Raw genomic sequence first — 22,837 nt, 5'->3', positions numbered from 1 at the left:
AGGAGGAGGGAGGGAGGGAGAGAGAGCTAGGGAGAGCACACCTTATCTATTTAATATAGATAAAGTAAGAAATCGTTCCAGTGTGTACTATAGGACAGTAAAAAAAAAAGTTTAAAAAGGGAGTGATTAGTAAAATATGCATAAATAAAAAGAAAGAATGCTAACTAGGTAACATAAGATAAGAAATAAACCAGTTTAAATGATTTGTTATTGGTTGTGATCATATTCTAAAGATGTTGGATTATTGAAAAGTATACAGCTCCCTTTCATCTGAGTGTTGAGAGCTGTATCCATACATTCATTTTGTGCTCAAAGTGCACCATATTGATGCTTTTCACTTCAACATTTACAAAAAACATCTTCCCGGCGGAGCATGCCCCCGGACCCCCCTAGAGGAGGTGAGGTCCACCCCCAATAAAGCAGGTTAAAATAATTAAATTGAATACATTTTATTTAGTAAACATTGAAAACGGGTCCCACAGACCCAAACAGACACAAAGGTTAAAGGTCAGCATATCATAATGTTAAAATGTGCTAAATATATACACTGCAAAAAAAGAGGAGTAAAAGTAACATCCGACTTGTTTTATTTTTTTAAAGTAGCCCTCACCCTAAAAAAGGTTGGTGACCCCTGATCTGATCTAGATGCTCTGTCTCGAGCCAGTTAACTAGCGGGCCTTCTAGAATACCCTGGAACCGAGGGGAGCTCTGAAAGAATACGCCCATTGGCTACAAATCAATATATGATTGGATGATCAAACTGTCAGTCCAAACGTACATTCAGTGCAACGGCCAGGGCATTCTATCAAGGATGTAGAATACCTTGTTGAAGGATATTCTCCCAGAGACCCAGAACAAGATCTGATTGGTTGCTTTCTTTTCTACTGAAATGCGTAGTGCATGGTCCGAGAAGGACAAACCAATCAACGTAACACTGTAATATTACAGATCAACAACACAGACACCATTCTCATTTATTAATTTTGCGATTTTTTGTTTTTCTGAGTGTTGCAGGGTATTCTCTGAATACCTTGAAGGCCCTGACGGTTCGCCACTGTGGGATACAAACCCAGACATCACAACGTAGCTTTACGGAGCAAACACGCGAATAGTCTTACCGTTGCTGTTATTCTGATCAAAGTTGTGTTCAATGGAATCAAAACGATAAAAACGCTGCTGAAGGTTAATCCAATGTGTCTGTGTCACTTTGAAATGATTACTTATAATCCATTCATATTTACTAGTTTGAGCCAAGGTTTGAGTTTTTTTCAGAGCGTAACATAGCTTTACACTGGGTATGCGCCACTCTCAATCATCAATGGTAACGTGTGTGTGGATGTCGAACTTCCCCTTGATTCTATTGGCTCTAAGGGTTAAAAAGAGGGTCAATCACCAAAATCGACCAATGGGTTCCAGAGAAACGCCAAATGCACCCAAAAGATCCCAGAGGTGTTTTTTTTGCTAAATCTCTCTAAAAAGGTCAAATGTCACTTGTTTTGCAACAATCTTGATACAGGGAACTTATTATATGTTATAGTTTGGATTCCTAAAGCTTTTAGTCTACCATCCCATCATTCAAGGGTGGTTTTCACTATAAGTAATGTTTTTCTTTTGGACGGACACTATCATTTACATTTTTTTTACTATGTTCAATCTGAATTGACTTTAAAATAAACAAATTATATGTTGATTCTGAATTTTCTACATCCAACTCACAGGTTTATCATTGCTTTGAGAAAAAATATTATTAATTTACCCCTTTAGAAGTGAAGTTATGGTCATTTTTTAGCCTGAGGCCTGTAAACAGGCTTGGGGCTTAATAGGTTAACAAATATGCATTATTTGGGCTTTGGGCTTCTACTAACCATATGGCTTTCTGGGTTTTTTCCTCAGACACGTCATGACGTATCTCTCCAGCTCCCGCAGCGTTGACGGCTTCAGCGTCTCAAAGTCAATCTCGATCTCCTCGGGGTTGGTGTCTCGGAGCGAGGGCTCGCGCGACTGGATGATGTAAACGACGCGGCCCAGCTTCTCTCCCGGCAGTTTGTTGATGTCGAGGCTGAGTTGGCGCTTCTCATCATAAGACATGGGGGCCGTCTCCTCCTCCTCGTCTGAGTCGTAATGGCTCACTATGGGCTCGTGGAGGCTGAGGCACGTTAAAGGTCATGCCGCCCTTTTTGGTTCTGATGAGACAGGAAAAGGAAATGGAGGGAGAGAATGTTAAAAGGTGACACTGTATATAAAAAATATACATCAAGTAGCAATCTGTCTATTCATCCCTGGGGGCTTCTTTTCAGATGTCTAGGGCATATTCTAGACGCACCAACAGATAGAGCTTCATGCCACACACATGATTCCACCATCGTCCAGCAGGGGTCAGTACTCACTTGCGCTTGTTGTTTTTCTTGCTTGCTGCCTTCTTGCCTGATGCTACAGGACCTGATGATCCTCTGTTGCTCTTAGATTTTGGGGTCTTGGTGATCTTAGGGGTCTTGGGCGGTCTAATGGGTGTCACCTCTTCCTCTATCTTCCGATGCTTTTCCTTTTCTACCTTTTTCTTCTTTTTCTTGTCCTTCTTATCTTTCTTTTTTTTGGGTTTGACGATGGGGCCCTGTGAGAGTGCAGTGAGCTGCTCGTGTACGGCTTTTAGCTGAAGAGAGAAAGAAAGACAGATATGTTATGATTACTGATGAAAAGGCATATGAAAATGATTTCATATGTTGTGTGTGTCACGCGTGTGCAAACACAGGAGTACAAACCTGTTCCTGCAGCTCTGCCAGCCGGTTTGCCCTCTCCTCCTCAGAGTCAGAGCTGGGGCTGCTCTCGCTCTCACTTTCACTGCTGACCTCGCTCTCAGATGAGGATGAAGAGGAGGAGGAGGAAGATGAGGAGCTAGGGGGTGCTGTGGCTCGTCTGGCATCTTAGCAAAGCAGAACTCAAAGACATCCTAAAAGGATTAAACAGATGGTGAGGATCAATAATAAAAAAACAAGAACAGTGATGATTCGAGGGAATTAAAAACACAAGCAGTTAAATTGAATTATTTTAAAAGGAGTATAACAAATAGTATCACTGAAATAAGTGCATTACCTGCAGCTTTCTGGCCATGCCCACAACGTCATGATCAGGAGGGTTGTACTTGTAGCAGTTGGAGAACATCAGTCTAACATCAGCAGAGAACTGCTGGGAGTCACGATACTCTCTGCTGTCCATCTTCCGCTACAACAATGAGAGAGAAGGAGATTATAGGTACATTCTAAACTTGCCAAAAACAGTTCATCAAGTTAATCTTCCCCATACCACAACAGGTTTCCTTAACTTAGACCAAGAAAAAGTGCTTCTCTGTTCTGAAATGTTAATAATTAAGTGTGTTTATGGTGAGTACCTTCATAGTGCTGAGGTCCATGGGCTGCTTAATGATGTCGTGGTAGTCGTGGAGACCAAGCATTGAGGCATCGACAGGCTTGTAGAACGGCCAGGCGTACGCTGCATGCTTCTTTGACAGCAGATCCTTCAGGACTCCATTGCAGTATCGCAGCTGGGGATTCAGCTTGCTGCGGCGCACCGGTGGTGGCACCATGGAATCTGGCAAGTCCTTCTTGGGGGGCTTGATGGCTCGTCCACTCACTCCTCTCCTGCTCCCGGATGCTGATTTGCTACCCATCATTACTGTTCCACAGCCCATACCCATATTCATGCCCTGGTTCATCCCGAGGCTGGAGTTATGGTCTACCCCAAGTGAAGTGAGGGTGAGCGGGGAGTTGTGCCCACCGCCCATCCCCATGTTGATGCCACTAACACCCATGGTGCTCATGATGGGCATGGCTACAGTGGTTGGGGTGGTTGTGTCTGCTTTCCTCTTCACACCTTTTTTCTGTGAGGAAAAATAAGGTGTATGGGTGAGTTGGGGAAACACGTTTTGTGTATGGTCTCCATTAATAATTATCGATTAACTTACTATCGTTACCTTAGTGGTTGGCTGTGTTGGAGGAAGACCAGTAATGGTGGGGATGCTTTGTTCAGTTGTAAGAATAGGGGGCAGACTTTTGGTCATGTGTGGCTGTGGGGGGGTGGAGAGGATGGAGTCAGGTGTTTCCGGAGTGGGCGGTGAGTATGCTGAGGGAAACAGCCGGGACCTGATGAGCTGTAGTCACTCCTCCGGAGACTGCAAGATAGAGGGCGAGGATAAGAGAACAGGAAGGTGTGAGATTGCAAAAATATTCAATTAAGTTGTTTATACATGTCTTTATTTATTTTAATAATTGGTGGTATGGCATTGGAGTATGACAGACTTGAGATGCCTGGTTTGATTGCCTGCTTGCATTACCTCTGCCTTTTCGGCCAGGTTTTCCTGGTTTGATCCGCCCTGTGGGAGAAGCTAGCTCTAGTTCTTCCTGGGGCATCTGAGCGACTTTCTGAAGGAAGGCCTTCTCCAGAGATTGAGCCATCAGTACTATGTCATCTGTAGGCTAAAGAGGGGGGTATAATGATTCTAACAGTAAAGATATACATGATATTACATATAAAAAAATACGTTTTTAATTCAATATACTGAATTTTGCATCTTCGCTTTCAACGTCGGCCACATGTAAGAGCAAACAATAGCAGCTGGCATGAAACATAATCTTGTTAGTGCCCCAGGCTCAAACAAAGTCTTACCTTGTTATAAATGTAGCAATTGGTAAACATGGTGTTGAAGTCCTGCATGCACTCACTGGCACTGCGGTAGAAGTAATTTTCTAGTCTCTTCTTTATAGTGCCCATGTCCATGGGAGTTTTGATGATCTTATGATAGTCCTGAAAGGGGTCAAAAAGACACTTTCAAGATCAGAAACTTCTTTAGTGTTAAATAAATTAAATTATTAACATTGAATAAAATCTGACACAGTAGATTTCACATGGTAAGATAGTCAATTGTATATTAGTGATGGTGAAACAAACCTTTCAAATGTTAATATTTAGGAAATGCTGTGAAAAAAAAATACTGTTTTATAGAAATAACCATCCCTCCTCTTAACAGAATGCAAGCCTTATAATTACTAGTAAGCACACTCACAGGCAGGCTGAGCTTGGTCGCATCTACGGGTTCATGGAAGGGCCATGCAAAGTGGTGCCTCCACAAAGACTTGATCAGGACTTTCTGTAGGAACTGAAGTTGGTTAGTCATCCTCCCCTGCCGGTGTGGGTCTTTCACCATGGGCTGTGGGGGTCCTGAAGACATCAAAAGACTGAGCGGGGGCATCCCAGGACTCTCAAAGCCCTCATAGAGAAGGGAAGGTTTTCTGATGCGTTTTCCTGCTGTGCCAGAACTCTGGTCCATCGTTGTGACTCCCATTATGCCAACCTCAACCCCGACATGGGAGCTGTAGAGAGCAGTTGAAAAAACCAATTAACTACCTGGAAGATGTGCTACAGGACTGGTATGTCTCCAATGCTGAACTATGTTTGATGTTCACCTTAACAAATTCATTAATAGTAAAACTTAATGTCCAGGTTCTAATTTCCCAGTATTAGCAGAAACATATATGCCGTATTTTTATTCCCATAAATACTGTGGATAATACAATGAATTAAAGTGCATGTGAAAATGACATCTTGCTGGCATATTGTGAGTAGTTTCAAACTTGATTCATCGTTCTTTGCCTACAACACTCACAAAATACAGTAATAAGAAAATGTACAGTCTGCCTAGCACTCCTTCCGCTTTATGTCTATCAATAAGAGCGGCAGTAACTGCTCCCTGTTGACATGTGGAACAGGAAATGCCATGTGTTATGATCGGTAATACAAAAATGTATTATCCATTGCAAGGTTTTACCAGCCATTTTGTCACAATGAGTTAACATCTTGCTGTGTTGTATGCCGTACTGGGATATTGCTAGCCACTGCAAAAGTGTAGTTGTTATAAAGGTTGTTTCCATAAGGAAAGCATTAGAATGCTCTGATATTATGGAGGGGAAATAATATTTAACGGATTTTTTTTTATTTAAATCATGTGAATATTGTGCTGTAGCAAGTATTAAGACCTGTGTTACTACTATGGGAAGACTGTACAATTTCTAAAGCCGCTTTGTATTGATACATGGTGTATGACATAAACTTGCAAGTAGAGTAAAATGCCTCATCCCAGTTCTGCAGAGTTGCTGTAGTTCTACAAGGAAATGCTCAAAAACTCAACAGTATACCTGGCTACCTCCCCTGGTAGTTTAGATGTCAGGGAAACGTTCACTCCCCTGATGTCAACAGCATGAACTCCTATAAACCTTTAGCCTAACAAAACACTCTTAAACAACAAAATAGTATTTATATAAAGTTGATCTTGTTGGTTTTGGTATTGAAGCAACAGGTAGTATTCCTGAGATTGTATCATGTGAGAAAAAGTACCTTCCGGGGCAGGTGTATGCTGTATCACCATATTCCATACATCTACTCATTGCACTAACCACTGTTTATAGACAGATATGGGCTCCTCAGTAAAAGGTTAACTTTGTCATCACAGAAGGGAATTGCATATGCAGATATGGCTGTAGACTACAAATAAAGCGTTAATTTATCAATTTTGTTGGCAGTTTGTTGACAGTCTTTTTGGAATAATACAACTTTAGGAAACACATTTGACAGTTAGTGTACTTTATTATTTTTAAATGGAAAGTGACCATGTACATAACAATAACAACACTAAAAAAAAACATATTTCACGTTAGCTGAAATGTAGTTAACAAAGTTAGTTATTAAATCAAATTGGGTATATATCCAATGCAATGAAAAATTAAAAAAGATGAGATTCAAGTACAGTGGAGTTATGTTAATGATGTGAAACCTAACGAAAACCTCATAATCAAAGTTGCTACCTATTTTGAGTGACATTGAGCAACGTAACCAGGCAACCAACTGAAACAGCCAACACACATGGGTGGTTAACCCTTGCATAGTAATGTATCGTCGTACCGTTGATCACAACAACTGCCCGTCACATGGCTACAATAACAAACTAGTTAAAACCGCTAAGTTATCGTTGTAAGCACACGACTCTGACTCTTATTGTTTTGGGTAAGACAGCGTATGCTCGTCAACACTATGATGCTGTTAGCAGCCCGTATAAACATGTTACGGTCCCAGAGCTTACGTTAAGAGTGTTGAGAGCGTGTCATGAAGTTTGGAACAAAACGCTTAATTACAATCACTACCTACACAAATGTTGGTCGGGGTTTCAGGCACTGTTCTACAGAAAATGGGTTTTGGTCTGTAATGCTAATGCTAGCAATGTTAGCACTGCAGGGCAGCGGGAGAGAGCGGCCAACGGCTGAGGGGCTCAGAAGATGGCGCCGGCGTAGTGCGAACAACAGTCGCAGCTTGTTTCAAACCAAACACAATACATTTCCTCGCCATTAATGCATGTTCTAATCCCTTTCAAGACCAGCTAGACCCTTCCTGTAGCATTTTCGTTGTATATTTCCCTTTTCCGGTCCTATTACAGCAAACACAAGCTGACAGCAACGACATTTTTTTAGATAAAATCATAAGAAATGTTTATAATATTCCATCTGGTGGAAAGCTGAGAGTCAATTTTACCGGTAGATACCTTTCAAGGAGCGGGTTAACGGCCATATCCATCAGGATGGATCCGGATTCTGTTTTTAGCTAGACTCAGACCTGGATCCGTCTCTGTTCGTCAGTTATCTCCGCTCCCCGCCACGGCGAACTCCTTTAATCAGCTTCGTTGAAATGGCGACAATGCGACTACACCCGTTATTTTATAGACCAACCGTTCACCCTATTGGATAGACTACGTCAGCCTACTCACGCCCTCTGAATTGCTATTCGTTGTCTACCACGTCAGTCAAAGTCACCACACCCCTAGATACTGACGCGTCACTGACAATCTTTAGGGCCAACCTATTCGCAAGTTTCTTCTGTCCGTCAAAGATAGAGAACAATACCATTGGCCCAGCCTATTCTGTAATGCAGAAATGCTGTTGATAAATGGCTCCTCAATTTAAATCCTGTACAATATGTGAGGGTACCGACACCGCCCTCCTCCTTCTCATATTACATTACGTCAACGTGTGCAAAACGACAGCGGGGATTGGTCAATGGGTTTGTAACGCGGGCTTCTAGGGTAAATACCAAGAAGCCCATTGGTTCAAGCGCCAGGTCACGCGAATCCCATAAGAGCCTCTCCCACGAGCTCTATGCTTAGCAGAATATCCGCATTTCTGCCTTTCACAAGAGTTGCACACCCGCCATCTTAAGTACAGTGACACATAGTAATATAATTCGTTATAATAACTACGATAAAACATGAAGGAAAACGTACAAAATGCTACACATATTGCTTAAAAGCACGAGTATAATAAACAGCGTTCATCTGTTGCAGAAAAAGGCCAACATTTTAGAGGACAAGGCCTCCATGGCTTACAAACGCCACCACATAACTAGGATCAAGTCCAGAGCCTAAAACTTCTGACTGCATGTTTAACGACGAAACTATAGCCCCTGTTTACCTCAACGACTAATAACAACACCACACCTAGACAGGATCATACGAACTACCAATATCCATTGAATGACACAGCAGTTTTCTCATTGACCTCAGACCACATTCATTTGATAAAAGTATGCTAATGCTGCATTTACCAAATGAATAAGACAATCCCACTGACAAATGTGTTAAAGCATTAGGAATTAAAAACGAAAATCTATGTTGCAGTTTAAAAATGATAATACCATGGCTGGTCTTTCAAAGAAAATCAAAAAACAAGATCAAATCAAAATCATAAACAGACGCAAAAGTTACGAAGACTTTTGATCTTTAAAAGCGACCGACACTATCTGGACATTTCAACAACCACACAAAATGGTTACCTAACCACATGCCCCCATCCCCCACACCAAGGTTACAAATTCCCCACAATGTCACTCAAATAAACTAGTAAAAGAAACACCATGTTCTCGAAACGTTAAGTATGTCTACAGTTCTAAAATGTAAAATCAAAGTAGATTCAGTTTAAAATGAAAGTCACATTATCAAAAGGGTGTTTCAAAAGTACGACAAAAAACCTTAAATAAAAAGATATTGAATAGCGACTGGTAGATCCCAAAATAATGCGAAACTTTCTTCAAATAATCTTCTTGTCTTCCACCTCGATACTTTTTAACCAACACATTTCCCTCAAACATGTCCGCCTTCTTCACCGATCCCTGCGCTGGGTGGGGGAGGGGAGTCATGTGATGAAATAAGGCTGAGCGAATGGAATCAAAACTTCGACACGAACGCATTAAAAATGATCCACATGGTGCCTTTTGCTATAAAAACGTACCCTCCATAAACACATCCCGTGATTTATACAAATCATAAGGCTCAGATTTCGGGATAAAGTTGGCAAAATACCCGAACAAAGAGCATACTTTCCGCTGGATCTGGCTCCCTCCGATTGGTCAAGTATGACCACGTGACAAAAAATATTTTAGTATCATTGATTGTGGTATTTTCAAAGCTTCCTCTATTGTAATCCATGTATGTGGTCGCAGTAATCCTGAATCTCAATCATGTGTAGTTTCTCAGTTTGTCTCAAAAGGGTTAGAACGTCGGTTTTCTCCTGATGAAGATTGCTGTCGAGCTCAGTTGTGTTGCAACACAAAGCATTGCGCATGCGTCCCTCCCTGCCATGAAGACCCATTGGCAACGATGCACTGAATACACGAGGCTGATCCAAGAGCAGTTTCGCGTTTTTTCATATGATATTCAATTGGGTGTTCCCTGGAAAGGAGGGGATACAGCTGCAGAAGAACTGACGAGTGTTGGCTTTCAAATTAAAGCAGGAAGAAGTCGCGTAACGCATACGTCTCTGGTTGGGTTAATGAAAGATGCTTTTCAGAATGATCATTGTTGTAGTTGGTTCTGTTTGGGATGTCGATAGGATCACAGAAATAGGGGGAAATGTAAGGTATTTGTCATATATTAACTGAATGGGATTTAATGTGTTTATTAATACTTGTTCATCATGTTCTTATATCTATTTATATTATCATATATTATATGAAACTATGAAATAAAAACAATCATGCACATTTCCCCTATATTCTCTGATTTATTGTATCACTCACACCATTTCTGTTAACTAAAGCCTGAATTATCATTGTTTTCAAAAAGGGGTGACCACATTGTAATGCCATTAAAACTAAAAGTAGTGGTAAGCCGTCAACTGCTGGTCCTCAACTGATCTGTAATTATATAATATGCACAGTAAGTTGTGTTACCGCCGGAAAGTCGCTATATGTTGTGGGGAACCAGGTACTTACTTGAATATCCAGGAACAGCCTTGGAGGCAGGGGGATTGGAAAAAGGGAGGGGTTGTTGGATTACATCAGAATCAGCCTCCTTTGACTCAACAGTGTGTGTGTGTGTGGTGTATGTGTGTGTGTGTGTGTGTGTGTGTGTGTGTGTGTGTGTGTGTGTGTGTGTGTGTGTGTGTGTGTGTGTGTGTGTGTGTGTGTGTGTGTGTGTGTGTGTACGCAAAGTGCGTGCGAGCGCACATTCACCTCTCTATCTCTCTCTTTCTCCCTGTAGGTCCCTCTCTCGGTTGTTTTCAGCTTGGCTGTCACATGATAACCATCAGTCCACAAATGGTTGCCAAGGAAGCTCTCTCAACCCTGACTCAAAGGTTGCCAGAGTTTCTAAAAGCAACTGTTTGCTGGTTTAACCCTGACAGCCAAACTTCAGGATCACATTGCTTTTATGCTGTTTGCATTAGCCTGGTATCATGAATAGAATGTAACAAAATAAATGTGTCATGTGACTGTCACATGTTTTGTGAGGTTGCCTGTTTGCATAACTCTGTAAATCTAGTCCAATCACTTCCTCTCACTTTGGCAGGCCTTCCTTAGCAAGCAACAACAGTCCCTTTGACAACTGATGCAAGCGGCAGTTTTCAGATACAGAAGAGCACTGTGCATTTGAGGTTCCTCAGCGAAGTTCTGCTGATGTATCTTTAACAAAACATGCTCTCTGAAAAACTGTCCAAGGCATACAGACTTTCATTCACACTTATTACTCTCACTGTCAATGTCATAATTGCTTTCTATTTTATCTTTGTTCATACAAATGTTTGGTTAATGGAATTTTAGTATAATACCAACACCAATCAATAGGCTATTTTCATTTGTTCTGAAAATAGCGTGCATAAAGAATTGTACACTTTGACAAAGGTTTATTTGCACAAGAGCACATGTACAATCTTGAGGACTGTTCACACTTTTTGGGAGTATTTCTGGTAACCCAAGTGGTGCGATTTGGACCTGTGACACGTTTAATATTAGTAATAATTAAATAGAGAATATTAAAGCAATTGTTTCCATGACAATGCCCATTTCCTGTATTGATGTTGGTTACATTTTATTTTTCTTATAGGCTTAAAAATGTTATGTGATTTTTGTGTATGGCACTTTTTAATTTGACTACAAACATAATATCTTATTAAATGTTTAGGTCATCCTTTTTATTATTTTAATGTCATAATAATTTGAAGCATGCTTTCTTTCTAGCAGTAAAGAGATAAATAGCAGAGATTTAAAAAAAATGCAAAGCTCTCTGGAAGCATGTTTCCATGAAGGTGATACTAGGAAAACAACACTTGCTTCATTATGCAGTCATGCAAAATGAATTGTAAATGTGTGAATCTGAGAAGGGACACTTGATTATACTCTCACAAAAGGGAGCAGGCATGCGAGAGAGTGATTTCCATCTGAATGGAGTTTGACTTTTTTCACCAGTAGCTTGGTAGTAGAGGGGTTTAAGTGTGTTTTAAATGTTTTTTCAGGTTTCTGAAATGTGAATAAGGTTTTTTGCTGATTTATAAATGTTCTACTTGTTTATGAAAGGTTTTACTCCCTGCAATTAAATCTACTAACATCCATAAACCAGTAAAACCTTTTATACACCATCATCAACTCTTTCATTAACCAATCTCCAAGTATGTATCACAGCTATTTACGGTAATATTGCACATAAGTAAGGGGTTGTGATTGCAAAGAAAATACAATATGTTTTAAGAGTTTTTTCACTACAGTATGAATATGTATTTGTTTCCTTCTGTGATCATAACCCACATAACCCTTAACATATTGAAACTGGTTCATGAAAGAGCTGTTACTGGTTTACAAAAATGGTGTTACTGGTTGACAAGATATTTACAGGTTTAATAAACATGTTTTGAAAGGTTTATAAGAGGATTTAAAGGTTTCTTAATGAAGTTAGGCCTTACTTCCTTGTTTAAGGTTTCACTGGTTTCTAAAACGTTTTACTGGTTTAGAAGCGTTTTGATAGTTTGTACACGCTTTACTGGATCATGAAAAGGTTAGAACTACATTAAGCGCCGCCTGCAAACAATACATACATACATACATACATATGCAGACATTACTTTTTATGACAACTAGTGCAGTAACTATGCTACGCTGCTGCAAGCGGGAGCAACAATTGCTTTAATATTCTCTATTCAATTATACTAATATTAAACGTGTCACAGGTCCAAATCGCACCACTTGGGTTACCAGAAATACTCCCAAAAAGTGTGAACAGTCCTCAAGATTGTACATGTGCTCTTGTGCAAATAAACCTTTGTCAAAGTGTACAATTCTTTATGCACGCTATTTTCAGAACATTTTAAACATATTATCCCAATGCAAAGTGATTCCAAAAGTGGTGGAGATATGTCCCAGCGTCCCCAGTATAAATTAGGCCTCTGGTATTAAGTAATTTGACCGTTGAAATGCTACATGTTAGAAGGACTGCATTTTCAGCAGAAACTCTGTCGCAAAGAGGAGAAGTCACCAGAGGACACACTGCTCCCACAAGCTAAGAGCATTATTCGTGAAAGGTTTCCAGGTCTATAAGAAGTTTCAGCGGTTTGTTAGACATTTTACGGCTTTGTTGATTTTAAAAGTTTAGGTTTTTAATGTTTTATTACAACTTTGTAATCGTTTGAAATGTTTTATAGTGTACACGGTGTGAAATGGTTCATATCATAGTTTTTACAGATTTAGGAAGGTTAAATGGTATGAAACGTTTTAATGGTGTTGTATAAGATGTTTCACTGGTTAAGGATGGGTCGTAATGGTTGAAGGTTTTCAAGCCTATAAGAGGTTTTACTGGTGGTTTCTATGATGTTTTACCTTTGTATAGATGTTTTTGATATGAGTTTGTAATTGTTAATGAAATGTTAAACTGCTTATTAAGGTTTTCAGTTTTTTAAGAGGTGTTAAAGTTTCTATGTTTCTAATGTTTTATTGCATGAGAGGTTTTACTCCATGCATTTCAATCTATTAACTAACATCTCATAAACCAGTAAAACCTTTTATAAACCATCAACCACTCTTTCATTAACCAGATTTCATCTGTTAAAGGTCCCATGTCATGGCCATTTCTACTGATCATATTTCCATTGTTGAGGTCTACTAGAATAGATTTAAATTGTGCAATTTTCCAAACTCACATTGGTTTCTCATGCAGCATCTCTGTATATATGCACTGTAAAATTTTTGACTGTAAAATTACAGTAAATTACTGGCTACTACTTGCATGGATTTCACAGTAATTGACTGTGAATATTTCACAGTAATTTACTGTAGATATTTTACAGTAAATTAGAATAAAAGTACAACTAAATACTCTGACTTTACAGTTGCCATGCCCATGGAATTACTGTGATATAGCAGTACAGAGCTGTGGTATTATGGTATCTTGATGTACATCAATTACAGTAATTACCTCTATTTTCACACTATTACTGTAGAGGTAATGCAACACAGTAGCCAGTAATTTACTGTAAATATAAAATGTAAATAATACGATAAATATTGTAAATCTGACTAGTTTACTGGGATTTTACCATAACTATACAATTCAATCAGCTCAATCAACAAAGAAAAATAAAGAAAATGCCCATTTAAACTTTTATTACTCCATTGAAGTGCAAAGTACATTTCACAGTGTCTTGGACATGTTGTTACGGCCCCAACCTCTACTCCGCGGTAGTGGCTCGTGCTGAGACCCGCAACATGAAAGAATACACACAATAACCGGTACTTGGTAACGAGCATTTATTGATAATCAGCCGTTTGCTCACACAAGCGAAACGGGAAACAAAAAGAGGTCTGGAGGACTGGCCAAAAGGAACAAACAGAAGGTGAGAACCCGAGCCAGCCACACCACGGGCCGTAGTACCCAGTGCTCCCCCCCCTAACCAGAAATCAATTATAAACCCTATGGGAAACAAAATAAAGCCGCAAAAACTGGACTACCAGGTCCTCCAGGCTAAACATAAACACACCTGCAAAATATGGCCTACAGCACACTCACAGGCCCCAGACTCTGGGGCCGTCACAATCGTGCACTAAACTGTTTTATTGTAGAGATCACTTACAGTATCTTCTTAATTTTTTATATTCTATATTTTCTCATTGACCTTCGACTTTCCCCCTATGAAAGTATGTACTCTTAATATTTTTTTCATCAAATAACATTATTCAACAAAAATGATTAAATAACGTGCTTTAACCACTAGGTGCACACAAGGTACACACAGCATACTAATAATAACTTTGTATTATTAGTGTAGGACACTTGTATAATATCTGAAGATATTTAGTTTTATTCATGTTTTTACATGATTTTACAGAATATTGCTCTACTATTTCTCATGTTTTACTTCTACACATTAATATCTGATTTGTAAAACATCACAGACAGAAAGGTATATCCGTCATTTAATGGTAAGCTATTGAAATTGGGATTTCCTAGATGTGTCTCCCATCACCCAAATCCCCTGACTATTCTCTCAACTCAGTATTTACATTCTTATATTCAAAGAAAATCAGCGAGCTGAGGATCTTTCCTACCTACGTCTGTTTCTGGTATTGTTCCTGTAATGAGAGTTCACATTTATGCTACATTGAAGGGTGGAATTGACTACACATCTTCAGAAACATAATTTGCTTCAGATATAACTCATAGCAAATAAAGTATACAAATATAAGTAATAAAAAGATAAAACACTGGCCTTTACGTTAGAATAAATAGAATGGTTTTGAATAATAGATGAGAGTAACTTTACAGCCCCGCCCACTTTTGGGAAAACCAACGCTGTCATTTGAACGGCGATCAAGCCTGAAGCCACAGAGATCTTCTTTTACTGTCCTTTCTTCTTAGAGGAAGTACAGAAACACGTAACTCTGGATTTGTTTTAATGTTGAGGTGCAATAGACGACACAGCAGCTTTTTGGCATTTTAAAACTATTATTTTCTGCTGCGAAATTACAGCCTCGCCTACTGATTTTAATTTAACCATATATCGAGCCCGATTCTCGATTTCAAATGTGTGCTCTAAAATGATATTTATAAATGACTATTATCATGATTATAAGCAAGACAATAAATGGCAAAGATATGCAGAAAATAAACGTATTTAAGATATGTTCATAACAAACGTAACGTGGGAGATAATACGTTTCTAGCTAAACGTAATTGAGAATGCAGTTTATTTCTGTGGGAACGTAATTTTAGGAGACAGGGTTGGAATTTTTTTGTATGAATTTATGTTTCATCCAATCACAGAGCTTGTTGACTTATCACAATGTTTGTCAAAGCGGACAGGCGTCGTCACAACAATAGCTGGGGATTGTGTAGTCTCTTTGGCGCTCCACATTTCAGAGAAAACAAGTTGTTTCTCAGAATTGAAGGGGAAAAACACAAAAGCATTGTACACAATTTAAACCTATCAATGTCGTTTAATTAACAAGGATAATCTGGTGTTTTTGAGTTGATGAGTAGTGGAGATATTACTGTCAAATCAATCGACAGTAAGGAGAATACTTACTTCTGGGTGTACAATTCTCCGTTATCCAATGGGAATGGACGCTCACATTGCCTTTAAGAGCTGCGACATAAATGGATGCGGTGCTTCCCTGAGCGTCAAATACCGCCGCCGATGGGAATACATTGCAATCAGTTGAAAGCTCTTTGCGTCCGTTTATGAAGCTGAAGGAGCCTCAGCGTAGGGGTATAAAATGGTAAATACATACTGTGATTGAACACAAAAACACCATCTATTATTGACCTTTATAGCAAATTCAAAACATTATAAATGATACAAAACACCACCTTTTAGTATTAGACAGAAAATAGGTGACGAGACATATTTCTATTTTTTTAGATAGGCCACTGTGGTGAGAGTAATACATATAGCTTGTATTCCATTTGTTTTGAAAATGTATTTATACTTTATACACAAACTGGTTACCCTTTTTTAAATTAGCATACAGAATATTATGAAAACAAACTTGACTAATGGTCGGCTCATAACCTCAGAACACAGAAGAGGAAAAACTGCATAGATTCTCGTTTCATTTTGAAGGAGCTGCAGACCTAGTGTATAGAAGACTTAAATGATTAAAAAGGTCACAATCACATTAATAAAACTGTACTTAGGTTTTAGTTTCACTTTTACAAAACAGAGTTCCACATGTACTTTCTAGCATGTATGGCCATCTCCTCACTAGCCCTATATGCTGCTGCTCCCCTGCCAGCTCTGTCTCTCCTTTACTCATCTTCTTCTTCAAATAAGAAGAGATGTCTGTTGACTTTCTCTTCATTTTCTGCAAATTGACATTACACACAGCAGTGATTAATAGTAGCCTACGCATTACACCAGCCCAGCCTACCGACATCAGCTAACGTTAGACTTAGCAAGCTAAACTAACGCTAACTAGGATAGCCGCCAAAGTGTGTTTACAGACGAATTATACCTGAAGTCAAGCCAGCCTTTACTGAGCCCCGAGCCTGTTTTCCAGGTCTTCCAGCGTTTTTCTCGTTTTAATGCCATTGAACACACATTTTGATCAGAATAACAGCTAAAGGTAAGCATATCTCCGTTTTTTGCTACCTAAAGCTAACACACTAAAGCCTAAAGTGTTGTGGGGCTTAACAGGCAACGGACGTATACGACTTACCTTCTAGAAGGCTGGTGGATTTGTGTCAAGTCAGTAGAAAAGTCAGTAGAAAGAAACGTTTTGCTGCAACCTGCTGCTGTCTGTGCGAATCTCAGAGTGGTGCGCGCGAGTATCAGAGTGGTGTGCGCGAGTATCAGAGTGGTGCGCCGAGTATCATAGTGTTACCATGGTAGCAGAGGGAGAGGGAGGGGCTGCATTATGAGCGTTGGAAGCTCAAATCAAGCGACTCGCTAGCTGTGTATTTGTTGTTAAATATCAGATAAACTACTACGCATACGTGACTAGCGAGGCGGTGTGAGTGGTGGGGGGGCCAACAAATATATCAGGGTGGCCATGGCCCCCCCTGGCCCCCCCTGCTGGCGCCACTGAGTGAGAGTGTGTTGGTTTATAAGAGGTGGCGGATGCCACCACAGAGTCATAGAAGGTCTGTAGAGTCCCCCTGCACCCAGAAAGACCTCAGTCTCCATAGCAGAAAGAGTCTGCTCTGTCCCTTCTTGTACAGAGCAGCAGAGTGATCAGACCAGTCCAGTTCATTGGTCAGATGAACACCCAGGTATAGATATCCCAGTCTCAATGTCGGTTCCCTTGATGTTCACTGGTGTCGGGAGTTCGTGGCACACACTGGGGTCTTTTGGAGTTTACGGACCTTGCCATTTATCCAGGGCTTCTGGTTCGGGAATGTTGGTTACTACATCATCCATGCATTTCAACCCAGTCTCACTGCATTTCGTGTTATAGTCACGAAATTAATTTAATCTATATTGATTCGTGTTCACCAACACGATTTTCTAAACATACTACCAATAGAAATACATTGCTTTTAATATCGTTCTGTGTGACAAAAACAAAAAATGCGAAAATCGTGTTGGTGAACACGAATCAATAGATTAATTTCGTGACTATAACACGAAATGCCGTGAGACTGTGTTGTGCATTTGCCGCTATTGCAAATGATCTCATCCGTGTGTGGGTTCATGTTGTTGTCCTCAAACAAGACCACTGCGTGGTTTCAAAGCGGTGCTGGCCATTTATTTATGTAGCCTAGGCAAAATGTACTTTGAGGTATGGCTAATGTGATTGCATTTAGAACGAAACTTTGCACCTCAACTAGGACAGGAAATGGTAGATGTTGGTACAGATAAAATCTACAAAGTGATCACTGGCATGAAACAAGATTAAGATTACCATGTTTGCTAATCCTAATCTCTTTAAGAGCATATGTCTCTGAGCCTTGGAGTTGTGTAAGAAAGGAGGTAGCTACATGTTGCTGTTTACCGTTTTTGGTCAAAATACTTTAAATTGTGTTTATACAAATATTTTATGTGGAGAGTAAAAAGTAAGAGCAAGACAGCGAAAAGGACAAAAGGGAAATATTGAATCTCCCACAGCTAGGCTCAGGTGTGAAAGTCTGGCTTCCCGTCCGATAGGGCCTCTTCTCCCCGCCTGTTTTTCTCTTCCACATTTGTTAAACTTTTAAGGAGGTAACCTTCTGAGTCTGATTAAAAGTCTCTCATATCAAGCCTGGTTTTTCTCGGTTGCAGTTACAAGAGCAAATGCAAGATGATACTGAAGAGAAATGATTGCTCTTCACTTCATCTAATTTATTTCCTCAACCAAACATTTTGGGCAACAAGGGGTCACATTTTTCAGCGAAACGCAGTGCTGTTTTAATACTTTAAGGCTGACAAAAGCCACTATCTTTATTTGAAGACCTCCATGACCTGCATCCATGTTCAGGATTACATTTTACATTTCAAACTGGGTGTTTTAAAGTGGTATTTCTGTACTGCCATTAGTCAATTAAATACAACCATTAAAAAATGGCAAGTCATCTGCATAGAAGGGTGAACATAATTTAGTTTGATTAGCATTAGCAGTAGCATGAGGAAAGCACATCAGTCCAGGTGGTACACTTTCAAAAACAACACTTTCCTGTTCCAGCAGAAAATGCATTATGTATGTAACATCTACAAATCAGGTTTGAGTTCTTTTTTACTTGCCATCTTTTTGTATTTGTGTTATGTCGCCATCTGTTGGCCACTTGGTGGTAAACTTAATAAGAGAGTGAGTTACATGTGTAGTTGTATTTCCAGTCACAAGTATGAAAATGTTTTTTAGCATTACATAAACTATGTGAAAGTTTATTTTGTCTGCGTCATTTCTGTGGGACATTGTAATACAAAGCAGAACGACGTCGTGGCCTGTAACCAATTGTTATTTTTTTAATTGTCATTATGATAATAATGTGTACTGTATGCAGTTTTTTTAAACTAATACTTTTAAAAGGCAATTCTTTCGATCCCTGGAACAGCCAGCATGTGTGTGCCTGGTCCATGAGCATGGTCTGATCGTTGTTGTCCGTAAACTCTAAATCCTTTGACTCCTCACCCCTGCATATTTTAATTGTAAACATGCAAACCCCTTTCTGACTGAAAAAAAGATAGCATGTCCCGAGTCATCTAGTGCTCTGTGATCTTATCACTCCTCTGTTTCGTGGACCATTTGACTATAAATGACTATATATCTGACTCTAATTCAATAAATTAATTCAAAGACTTATTGGTGAAATGAGAATTAAAGTCACATTAAAAGTCTGTAAGAAGCTTTATACATACAGGACATGATTTATTGACACAAAAGAGTGCCACTTCAAATAGGTCCCAAAATCCCAAAATGCAAATTGCCAAACTGTCAAACAAAACTGAGTTATAGGATAATATATATAGATATATATATATATATATTATATTATATAATATATAATAATGTGTAATTATGTTGAACAGTGTTACATAGGAGGATTTTAACAACCCTTATAGCTACTCAAAGACAAACAAAGAGAAAAACATAGCCTAACTAAACATTCTAATTTAATTCCACTTGAGATCCAGTTCACCACTGAGGAGTTACAGGAAATCACATGGTTGTTTTGAGTTAAGCACTTGGGGTGTGTTGCTCTTCCTAATTTTTTATCACAACGCAGTTTTAAGTTAATGATGACATCCTCCCGCCATGCATGATGTGATGACAGAAGAAGAGAAGAAGAAGAAGAAGAAGAAAGAAGAAGAGAAAAGAAGAAGAAGAAGAAAAGAAGAAGAAGAAGAAGAAGAAGAAGAAAGAAGAAGAAGAGAAGAAGAAGAGAAGAAGTAAGAAGAAGAAGAGAAGAAGAGAAGAAGACAGAAGAAGAAGAAGGAAGAAGAAGGAAGAAGAAGGGAGAAGAAGAAGAAGAAGAAGAAGAAGGGAGAAGAAGAAGAAGAAGAAGGAAGAAGAAGAAGAAGAAGAAGAAGAAGAATGACTTTTTTTCAAAAAACCACTTTATTTACATATGATCAATTATACATTCGATCAATAAAGTGCTTCATTGTGCACATACAATAAACGAATCACTGAATACATTAAAACCTATGTTTTAAAACCTTGTGCAAGTGCAAATCCTCATCCACCACAGAAACACACAATATCTTCATAACACCAACGCTGTTTAAAAGCAGTCCAAGTCTCCAATATGTTTATAAAAACGATGCTCCAGCCAGAGTCTGGCTCTGATGTTGCACAGCCAGATCGCTTTTGCCTCTTCCCCTTTCTTATTTTCAAGCCCTGTTTTTCCTACTTAAATAAATGGCCATTTTTGCTTCGCCAGAGAGGTAATTCAGGAGCTGCCACTTTTCCTTGTTCGTCTTTTTATATGGAGCCCCCATGATAAAAACACTCTCGGTAAAAGCTATACTGAAAAGACTGAAAACCGATGTTAAAAGAGAGAAGAAACCCGTGAGTCTCTTGCACTCTGTGAGAACATGGAAAACAGTCTCTCTAAAACCACAAAATGGACACTTGTTAAAAACAGCAGGATTAATAATGGAGATAAAAGAATTACAGGCGATGGCACCGTGTAAAATTCTCCACTGGAGGACGGCAGTACGTTTTTTTATGGGAGGTTTGTATAAAATCCTCCACTGTGGGCCTGGTCCGCCTCCTGCACCCAGTCTGGTGCTCCACACAGTGGAGGCCCTGTCCTTCAGGGCATTTTTGTTGGTCGTCTTTACAATGTTCATGTATATTGTTTTCTTGTCAACTGTGTGGATGGTCATTTGTCCTTGGTTTGCGATCCTTGAGCAGGGGGCGGTCAGTTCTCCCGAGCCCTGGGCTCAGGTAGATCTCCGGGAAAGGGTCTGCTGGGTCCGGCTTGGCTCTTCCCTGTCCGTAGCTCCTTAAAAGTATTTTTTCATCAGGGGAGAGGATCTTTGCTCCAGAGTTGTAGGATCCTCTCAGCCACCCGGACAGAGTGCAGACCCAGCAGAGAGCCCAAGGCCCGGGCATCGCTCAGCTCCGGCCCCACTGCATCCACCAGCTGCTGAAGGCACAGGGTCTTGGATCGGCACAGCGCCACCGTCAGGCCGGGTGTTTCGCTGCTGCTGACGTCCAACCTGGCTTTGTGAATCAGAGGCTCCTTCAACAACCAGTACAGAGAGTCAGTCTTTGGACACCTCTTATGGTTAAAAAGGGCCCAAGATTTAAAAACACCCTGATAAAAAGGAGGTAGCCCACTTAACTTTAAAATGTTTAAATCAGTTAAAAACAGAGCAGCATCCAGCCCCAGGTTACTCACGCGTCGGAGAATGCAGCTGCTCACATCTCTCCACACCAAATCAGCTGGGCCGGTCAGATACCTCTGTAAAAACTGTATCCTAAAAGTGGCTGTTCGGCTGGCCAGGTGGATAAGGCCCTGTCCCCCCTCCTCTCTCGATAAAAACAGCACCCCCTGTGGCACCCAGTGTAGACCCTCCCAAAAGAAATCCACCAACTTATTTTGTATTTGGGCTAGTAAGCCTGAGGGAGGGTCCACACAGGTAAGACGGTGCCACAGTTGGGATGCCACAAGGTTGTTTAAAACCAACACTCTACCTTTAAAAGACATCTGAGGGAGCAGCCACCTCCACTTGGACAGCTTTCCCTCTATCTTTCCTATGACGTCCTCCAGTTCTCAGGACTATGCTTTATTACCCAGGAACACACCCAGGTACTTGACCATCTTTCTTCCATATCATGTTCTGGGGAAGAACGGGAGAGACCGCCACTCCACTCACCGACAGCGAGGGCCTCACTTTTCCTCCCAATTCACCCTCGCTGCTGATGCTGAACTAAAATCCCTCACGATGTTAACTAAAATGTCTGTATCTTTTGGTCTCTAATAAAAACAATGATATCATCCGCATATGCTGATAAAACCATGCCTCCACCAAAACCAGGTAAAACAGCCCTTGCAGTTTGGAGCGTATTTTGTTGAGGAGGTGTTCTAGGGAGAGTTGCATAGAGCATGCCAGACAGAGCACAGCCCTGCGGACCCCTCTACACACTCTAAAAGGAGCACACAGCCCACCGTTGACACTTTCAGCACCACTCTCAATCTTATTGTACAACACCTTGATCTTGGCTATGAAACCAGCGCTTGAACCCAAACTTCTCCATTACTTTCCAGAGGAAGTTGTGCTCAACGCGGTCGAAAGCCTTTTCCTGATCTAGAGAGATCAGACCAGTATTAATGCCCCAATGAGCTGGAGACCTCCAAAACATCTCGAATTAGGTGGACATTGTCCACCATGGACCTGCCGGGCACACATTAGGTCTGGTCCCGGTTGGATGACCTGCTCCACAGCCCTCCCCAGCCTGGTGGCCAAAGCCTTGGACAGAAGTTTGTAATCCACACACAGCAGAGGACACAGGGCCGCCAGTTTTTGATGTCCTGCAGGTTTTCCTTTTTTTGGTAGCAGCGTGATCACCGCTCTCCTGCAGGACATCGGCATCGAGCCAGAGGCCAGACTTTCATTAAAAA

The 22,837-nt window shown here is 40.3% G+C and overlaps 1 protein-coding gene and 1 pseudogene across 1 annotated transcript in view; one reads left to right on the top strand and one right to left on the bottom strand.

The window, feature by feature from the left end:
• hydin (HYDIN axonemal central pair apparatus protein) overlaps positions 1-22,837 on the top strand; it is a 183,537-nt gene that overhangs the window by 139,968 nt on the left and 20,732 nt on the right.
• On the bottom strand, positions 1,853-9,026 carry LOC117539679 (annotated as a pseudogene).

This window comes from Gymnodraco acuticeps, unplaced genomic scaffold (genome assembly GCF_902827175.1).
Source record: "Gymnodraco acuticeps unplaced genomic scaffold, fGymAcu1.1, whole genome shotgun sequence".
In the NCBI taxonomy this organism is placed as follows: domain Eukaryota; kingdom Metazoa; phylum Chordata; class Actinopteri; order Perciformes; family Bathydraconidae; genus Gymnodraco; species Gymnodraco acuticeps.
The sequence above is the reverse complement of the archived record's forward strand: the minus strand, read 5'-3'. Positions and strand labels throughout refer to the sequence as shown.